Source organism: Cannabis sativa, chromosome 1 (genome assembly GCF_029168945.1).
Source record: "Cannabis sativa cultivar Pink pepper isolate KNU-18-1 chromosome 1, ASM2916894v1, whole genome shotgun sequence".
Taxonomy (NCBI): domain Eukaryota; kingdom Viridiplantae; phylum Streptophyta; class Magnoliopsida; order Rosales; family Cannabaceae; genus Cannabis; species Cannabis sativa.
The window spans coordinates 64,490,433-64,499,375 of record NC_083601.1 but is presented as its reverse complement, the minus strand read 5'-3'; the positions used below and the strand labels follow the sequence as shown (position 1 = coordinate 64,499,375).

The 8,943-nt window shown below is 30.7% G+C and overlaps 1 long non-coding RNA gene across 1 annotated transcript; it reads right to left on the bottom strand.

Moving 5' to 3' along the window:
• Positions 1 to 6,293: 6,293 nt before the first annotated feature.
• On the bottom strand, positions 6,294 to 7,926 carry LOC133029493 (uncharacterized). The gene is made up of 2 exons (XR_009683621.1): positions 6,621 to 7,926; positions 6,294 to 6,521 (listed from the first exon to the last, which is right to left on the bottom strand). It is a non-coding gene; the product is annotated as an uncharacterized LOC133029493 (long non-coding RNA).
• Between the last annotated feature and the right edge of the window lie 1,017 nt (positions 7,927 to 8,943).

The following is an 8,943-nucleotide window of genomic DNA, read 5'->3' as shown; positions in this document are numbered from 1 at the left end:
AGCTTCACAACTTCTTAAACATAGATTTTATTTATCTAAGGAAAAGTTTCAACTATTCCAGAAAAGATAAAGCCATGAAAGAATTTCTTAAATCAACAGTGAGAGGTCTTAGATATGCTTTTGTATGCCTTAGACCAGACACCTGCTGTTGAGTGGGAGTAATGAGTAGGTATCAGATTAATCCAGGAGAAGAACATTGGAAGACAATCAAGTAAATCTTAAGATTAAGAAGAGGAACTATATGTTAGTCTATAAGGGTGTGTTTAAAACTCTTAGACTACACCATATCAGATTTCGAAATTTGCCTTTGTGCTAGAAAATCTTTCTGATAAGATGGTGATTACTCTGGGGGTGGAATAGTGATTTTTGAGAAGTGTAAAAACCTATCTGAAGTCTCTAGGTCTACCAAAGAGAGATTGAATGTTAAAGCTGCAGGAAAGATACTTATTCAGTCTAAGGAAAGTTCTATACATCTTTGGCACCATTCCAAATTGCCTTAAACTACCAGTGTTAATTTCCTGATTAACCAAAAGTAGTTGCCAAAGGTATAGAATCCAGTATCCCAAGAGAGTAGACATATAGAGAGGAATTTCACATTATCAATGATTTTGTGATTAAAGGAAGAGTAATGGTGGAGAAAAGGTTGTGTTTAATTCAACCTTTCAGATCCTATTACGAGGAGTTTACTACTACTACACTTGATTTGTATATCAAGGTGTTGAGTTTATTTGAAACACACTTTTTGTTTTATATTAGTGCAAGTTGGAGTTTGTTGGGTTTTATGCCCTAAATAAAACTCATTTCAATATAATCAGATTTACTTATTAATATAGATCAGAAATAACATTTAATGTTGCATGGTTCACATGATTTATTTCATGATTATATGTATATAATGTATAAATTCATCTGAAACCCTTTTCACATACTTGATCCTGTTTATTGTGTCGTCAACACATTGGAAAGTAAACATGACTATGTGAATAAAGTTTCCTAGATTTATCAGACACAGGGTTTTACTAATATGATAACCTACAACAGAGTTTACTTGCATTTGGAGAAGTGCTATGTTCTTTCCAGAGCATTGGTTAAAGTAAACCTCAGGTTGGATGCATGGAGTATGCATCGGAAGGGACCGATGTTGAACTTTGACTTAGATTTATTAAACTTACCGTAATATCTATTCAAGTTAATATCGCCTAGTTGATCCTAGATCAAATTTTCTTAATCCTGTTATGATTAGGCTCAATCTTGAAAGGCTATTCGTGTTCTTTGATTTGTTAGTTAAGCCTACTTTTAGGTCAGGGTGATACGTACATTTTGAGAACACGGTAGTGCAATTGAGTGGGTGCGCTAACATAAACATGGAATCTATAGCTTCTATCTGGCGAATAGTAAGCAAAGGATGATCTCCTTCGAGCTTGACCAAACGAACATAAATGGTGGAGTACTCATTTCACATAAGCTGAAATATCATTTATACGGGGTCAAGTGTTTTAAGGATAAAATACATTGTAGGGTGTAACGGTAATCTAATCCCTTTACAGTGTAGATCATTCATATAAAGGATCATTGATGATGCATCTATATGGTGGAACATATAGAGCATTCTATATACTGAGAGTGCAATTCTAAGTTCTATGCGTGGATTCAACGAAGAATTAATAAGTTAGTGAATTTTAGTGCTAAATTCTTGATCTACTTATTGGAAGCTCGGTTATATAGACCCATGGTCCCCGCACTAGTTGAGATAATATTGCTTGTAAGACTCATGTAATTGGTTTTGATTAATCAATTATAATTCTCAAATTAGACTATGTCTATTTGTGAATTTTTCACTAAGTAAGGGCGAAATTGTAAAGAAAGAGTTAATAGGGGCATATTTGTTAATTATGATACTTTGTATGGTTCAATTAATAAATATGATAAATGACAATATTATTTAATAATTATTTATAGTTATTAAATAGTTAGAATTGGCATTTAAATGGTTGAATTAGAAAATTGGCGTTTTTGAGAAAATCAGATGCAGAAAAGATAAAACTGTAAAATTGCAAAAAGTGAGGCCCAAATCCACTAGTATAGGGCCGGCCACTTTTATAGGAATTTACCTCTGATATTTTCATTATTTTAATGCCAAATAATTCAAACCTAACCCTAGTGGAATGCTATAAATAGATAGTGAAGGCTTCAGGAAAATTACACTTTTCTTCTAACACTTCTGATTCAGAAAAACCTGAGCCTTCTCTCTCCCTATCTGGCCGACCACTCCCTCTCTCTTTCTTCCCTCTTAAATTTTGAAATTCTTAGTGTATGAGTAGTGCCCACACACAGCAAGTGATACCTCAACCATAGTGAGGAAGATCGTGAAGAAAGACTTTCAGCAAGAAGGAGTTTCAGCATCAAAGATTCAGAGAAAGAGATCCAGGTTCAGATATTGATAATGCTCTGCTATAGAAAGGAATCAAGGGCTAGATATCTGAACGGAAGGAGTCATTATATTCCGCTGCACCCAATGTAAGGTTTCTTAAACTTTATATGTGTTTATTTCATCGTTTTAGAAAGTTCTTATTTAGGATGTTAATAAACATACTTGTGAGTAGATCTAAGATCCTGGTAAAATAATTCCAACAACATCATCACTGATTATCACATTAGTGTAAATCCAAAACACTGATGAAACAGGTGTTGGCTTTTATGCCCTAAATAAAACTCATTTCAATATAATCATATTTACTTATTAATATAGATCAGAAATAACATTTAATGTTGCATGGTTCACATGATTTATTTCATGATTATATGTACATAATGTATGAATTCTATTTAAGTCCAGAACATATCAATTTGTTAATGATTATAGTGTTGTCAACACAGTGGAATATAATCTTAATTATATGTTCGAAAGTTTATTCCCTGATTTGTCAGAACACTAGATTTAGACTGACATGGTATAATCAGCGATAGGTATTCTTACACCTTGGATAAGTGTTATGTCCTTTCCAGGACATTTTTCCAGGACATTGGCAAAGTTTACCAGCACCGGATGTATGGAGTATACATCGGAAGGGACCGATATTGAACTTTTATTAGATATATTAGAATTTACCGTAATATCTATTCAATTCAATATCACCTGTTGATCCTAGATCAAATGATCTTAATCCTGATATGATTAGGTTCAATCTCAAGAGTGTTATTCGTGTTCTTTGATTTGTTAGTTAAGCCTACTTTTGGGTCAGGGTGAAACATACATTTTGGGAACACGGTAGTGCAATTGAGTGGGAGCGCTAACATAAATATGGAATCTATAGCTTCTATCTGGCGAATAGAAAGTAAAGGATGATTTCCTTCGAGCTTAACCAAATGAAAATAAATGGTGGAGATCTCATTTCATTTAGCTGAAATATCATTTATACAGGGTTAAGTGTTTTAAGGATAAAATACATTGTAGGGTGTTACGGTAATTTAATCCCTTTACAGTGTAAATCATCTATATAGAGGATCATTGATCACATTAGGGTTATAACAATGGATAACTAATGACGTGTCTATATCGTGGAACATGTAGAGCGTTCTATATACTGAGAGTGCAATTCTAAGTTCTATGCGTGGATTCAACGAAGAATTAATAAGTCAGTGAATTTAAGATATAAATTCTTGATCTGCTTATTAGATGCTTGGATATATAGACCCATGGTCCCTATACTAGTTGAGACCATACTGCTTGTAAGACTCAGTTAATTGATTTTGATTAATCAATTATAATTCTAAAGTTAGACTATGTCTACTTTGTGAATTTTCACTAAGCAAGGGCGAAATTGTAAAGAAAAGAGATTCTAGGTTTTATTTATTAATTAAGAGACTTTATATGTCTAATTAATAAATCTATTAAATGACAATATTATTTAATAATTAATTTTAGTTATTAAATAATTAGAATCGGCATTTAAATGGTTGAATTTAAAAATTGGCGTTTTTGAGAAAATGAGATGCAGAAATGATAAAACAGCAAAATTGCATAAGTGAGGCCCATTATCCAAGCCCATGGCCGGCCACACTTTATGGGTTTTATTATTTATTTTTTCATTATTTTAATGCCAAATAATTCTAACCTAAACCTAGGTGGTTACCTATAAATAGATAGTGATGGCTCTCATTCACAGTTGAACTTCTGTCAGATGAAAACTGAGCCTCCATCTTTTCTCTATAGGCCGAACCTCTTCCCTCTTCTTTTCTTCTCTAAATTTTCGAAATCCTTGAGTGAATGAGTGAGTGCCCACACACATCAAGTGGTATCTCAATCATAGTGTGTAAGACTGTAGAAAACCAACCAACAAGAAGGAGAATCAACATCAAAGGAAGGAGAGAAAGAGTTGATAATGCTCTGCTACATAAGGAATCAAGGGCTAGATATCTGAACGGAAGGAGTCATTATATTCCGCTGCACCCAATGTAAGGTTTCCTAAACTTTATATGTGTTTATTTCATTGTTTTAGAATTCATATTAGGATGTTAATGAAAACATACTTGTTAGTAAATCTAGATCCTGGTAAAATATTTCCAACAACAGGGACTTAGTCTTTTTGATTAATATGATCACAATCACATTCCACTGTGTTGACGATACTGTAATTGTGAATAAACGTATGATTTGGATTTAACTGATTTTGTGTATAAATGTAATAAACATATTAAACCATTAGCATGTAAAATTCATGCAAACATAAATCACTTCAATTTTCTTGTATTGATAACTAATCAGATTGTAAATGGTTTTATTTAGGGCACAAAACCCAACAAACTCCCACTTGCACTAACATAAAACAAAATGTGCAAATAAGTCAATCTGATGTCTTGATCTTCAGATCAAGTGTAGTATATTTGAATCCACCCAAACTTCTGGAAAGTAGTTCATAAATACATTTATGAAACATCCTTTACTATATGTTTTACTCATCAAGGGATACTGAAATCCTTACTGTTTTAAAGTACATCTGAATAAACAGAAGACATATCTCTCATATTTTAAAATATGAAATTGAGATAATACAATGTAGACTTTTCTTCAGTAATATAACTTTCTGGTAATTTCAAATTTACAAAGTTATAATTCTTCTCTGGTAGAGCTTGAATTATTATAGAATAATTCCTCCACCCTCAAAGTAACCACCATCTCATAATTTCGAATGAGTTGGGAAGATACAAGGATAACTGATATATAGTTCCTTAATATCTAACATTTAGATCACTTTCATAAATCTTTCTTGAATATCTTCTAATGTTCCTTATTTGATTACATCTCAGATAGCTCCCACTCAATAGCAGATGTCTAGTTAAATAACACTTTTAACCTCTTTATTGTTTGGAGAGTTATCTAGTTGTGACTTATTGTATTAGTCAGAAACTATAAGTTTCTTTTAAGACTAAATCATCAACATAGCAGACTAGTATTTGAAGTGAAAAATACTTGCTAGAGATTAAGTAATCAAAATTAAGATACCATAAAATTTTATGAGGATTAAGAATTCTTAGTTCAAGTCATTCAAATAGACTGAACTAGAGTTCTTTTCTCTTATTCTCATAATTCTGATAAGTTATATCTATCCACATGAATGGTTAGATTTGCTTTTCAGTAGTGTTCTTAAGTTCCTATCACAAGTGTCAACCTAAGATGGGTAAAGAATTTTAAAATTCTCCCACTCAATTAAGGTATTGTGATACATTATCAAAGAACTTTTATAGGTATCAATTTTTACTACAACAGTAAAACTAAATTGGAACATACAATCAAGATCAAGGATTTATATTGATAATAGCTAAGTCATTATATTACTTCCATGTTTAAAGAAAATATGTGTTACATAGGTTATTGTGGAGTAGACTCCACCCCTAAGTGTGTAGAGATTATGATCCACCCCTAAAGGTTGTAAAGATCATGATTCTTTAAGTGTGATAGAGATTATGTGGAGTTGAATACAATCTAGAGTTCATTAGATATAAAAGATCGTTGAACTGCATAGTTTTCTTAACTTTTCTCCACCCCTATCAGATCAAAAGATCCTTTTATTAAACAAATTCTTAATAATTGTATTAGGATTAACAATTATTAATAAACATAGAAATAATTTCTAGTGTTTATTTAATATAACTCTATGAAGAGTTGTAAATATTATAGAATTTGCATCAATAATAAAACACTTACACATACAAACATATAAATATAATGTGGTAATTGTTGTTTAAGATAAAGTAAATGAAGCTCAATCTCATAAATTGCAATTTGTTTGAAATTGAAAATAATATAAACTTTATTAATAAAAAAATGTATTGCAACAATATGAGAAAAACAGGGATAAAAATCCCAAACTAAAATTCGAAATCCAAATTGTCTTTAAACTAAAACAATTAATTCAAAAAATAGATAAATGAGCTTCATCTTCATCTTGGACGATCTTCACCCTTTGTCTAGCTTTCTGATCCAACTCATGAAGATAACATCTGAGTTCAAGTAGCTTGGCCTATAAGAAGAAGAAACAAATAAACAAAGTTAGTCCAGAATCATAAATCCAATTGGATAATAATTCACTAAAACTCGTAAAGTTTATAGAAAGAAATACCTTGTTTCTTTGCAAGAAGTTTAGGACATTGGGGTTTCCAATGACCTTTCTCATTGCAGTAGAAACACTTTCCTTTGGGTGCATCACCAGAAGCAGCAGCCTATTTGTTTTTCATGGCTTTTGCACGCTTCTTGGTGTTTTTCCACTTCTTCTTCGATTTGGGTTTAGAAGCAGAGGCAACATTTTCTTCAGGTTTGACTGTCCCATTACCATTCCCAGAATTTTGAGGCTTACTCCCTTTCTTCTTGGGTCCTCCAATCAAATTTTCATGTCTGAAGGTCATTGACTAACTCATGAAAGTCTATGTCCTTTTTATTCATGACATAATTTGATGTATAGGGCAGAAATGCTGGAGTCAGACTATTCAAGATAAAGCCTACTTGAGTAGTATGATCCATTTCAGCACCATGATCCTGGGCTTCCTGGAAATAACTTGCCATGAGGAGAACATGATCACCCACGTTTTGATGGGGTTCCATCCGTGCATTGATGTATTTCTTAGTCGCGCCAAAGCGAGACTGAAGAGATGCCTTACCGAATAGCTCAGTTAACTTCGTCATTACTTCAGCAACCTTTTTCGGTTTTAGAAAACTGAGTTTTAAGGGTGTCAACCATGCTGGAAAGCATAAAGTATAGAGCTTTGTCATTTGCTTTCTGCCAACGCTCATACTTTTCTTTCACAGCTTTGGATGCATTATTCCCCGGCACTTCTGGAGACGGCTCAGTTAACACAAACAAGGCACTTTCTCCTATGAGAGCAATATTAATGTTCTCATTCCATTTTGGAAAGTTAGATCCATTTAGCTTATTTTCGGTCAAGAGTGATAACATGGAATTCATCATGGTTATACAGGATACTACAAAATAACAAATAGAAATCAATAATGGTTTAACACAAAATCAATTCAGAAATTATAAGCACATAGCATGTAGGAATGATAAGAGAAAATACTAAAAAAATATAATCCTAAATAATTTCCAAGGTTTTCAACAAACTGATATCAGTGTCCCGTTTAGGCGAGAGTCAAAGCTACCATCTATTGAATAGAGTTGTCAGCTCATCTAAAATATTAAACATTCTAGCAACCTTTTATTCGATCAAGATTGGAATCCAGCATTGTCCCGTTTAGGCGAGAGTCAAGGCTATTCTATCTTATGAGCTTCTACCGTTGTTTCATATTTTGCAAGTCAAATATGGTCGCCACCATTAGGGTGATCCATACCATATAAAACACTTACAAAGCTACTTATCTTTCGAGATTAAACGGTGCGAAATTGCTAATGAACGTTCCTCCATTAGAGAGGATTACTCACTAAAACAAACGCGATGTAAAACCAACAATGGAGATCGAATATCTTAATAATAATAAAGCTCATTCTTTAAAATATATTTTTTTTATTATTTTATAATAAAATATATTCATTAAATACGAATTTAAAATTAAAATTCTAAATTAGAATTTAATTTAATATTTATAAAATTATACTTAGATGGTGATTGAAATAAAGTGAATTATTTCCATCTTAGTAGTAATTTTGATATATAAATATTAAGAAAATTAAATTTAAGTTGTATTAATTTAAATTAATTTGCAACTTAAAATAAATTTTCATGAGAATATATATATTGTATTTAAGAAAGTATAAAAACTTTACTTTTTCGAAATACTTAGAAAAAAAAAATACTTCAAGCAAAAATATCACCTATCTAGATTTTCCTTTGACTAATTAATTCAATTTCTAATAATATACTATGATTCATTTATTTTAAATTAATCAATAAATAAAAAAATCATTGATTTAAGTTGGTCCAAGAATTAATTAAAATAAATAATTAATTTACAACTTAATCTATTTTTCAAGATAAATTCAAAATCATCTTGCATAATTAAAATGCAATTTTGAAATTGATTAATGAAATAAAGAAAAAATATATTTTGAAAATTATTTAAATTTAAGTTGAAAAATTAAATTTCAACTAAAAAATAATTTTCTATTTAATTAAGTGTCATGAAAAATAAATATTTAAGTATCATGATGAGAATCAACTTAGATATTTAATTTTTCAATTTAATTAAATGTATTAAATTCAAGAAATAAATAATTAAGTGTAGAGAAGGCTTAATTATTAATGTCTAGTTTAATACTAGGAAAAAAAATATACTTAAATAAATTGTACAAAAATTAATTATTTAAATAATTAATTTCACAATGTATAATATTTTCCTATTTAAATATTAGAAATAATAAGTAGTCTAGAAATAACTATCTAGAAAATATCTTATTTGACTAAGTATCTTTTCAACAAAAATTTGAAAAAGTA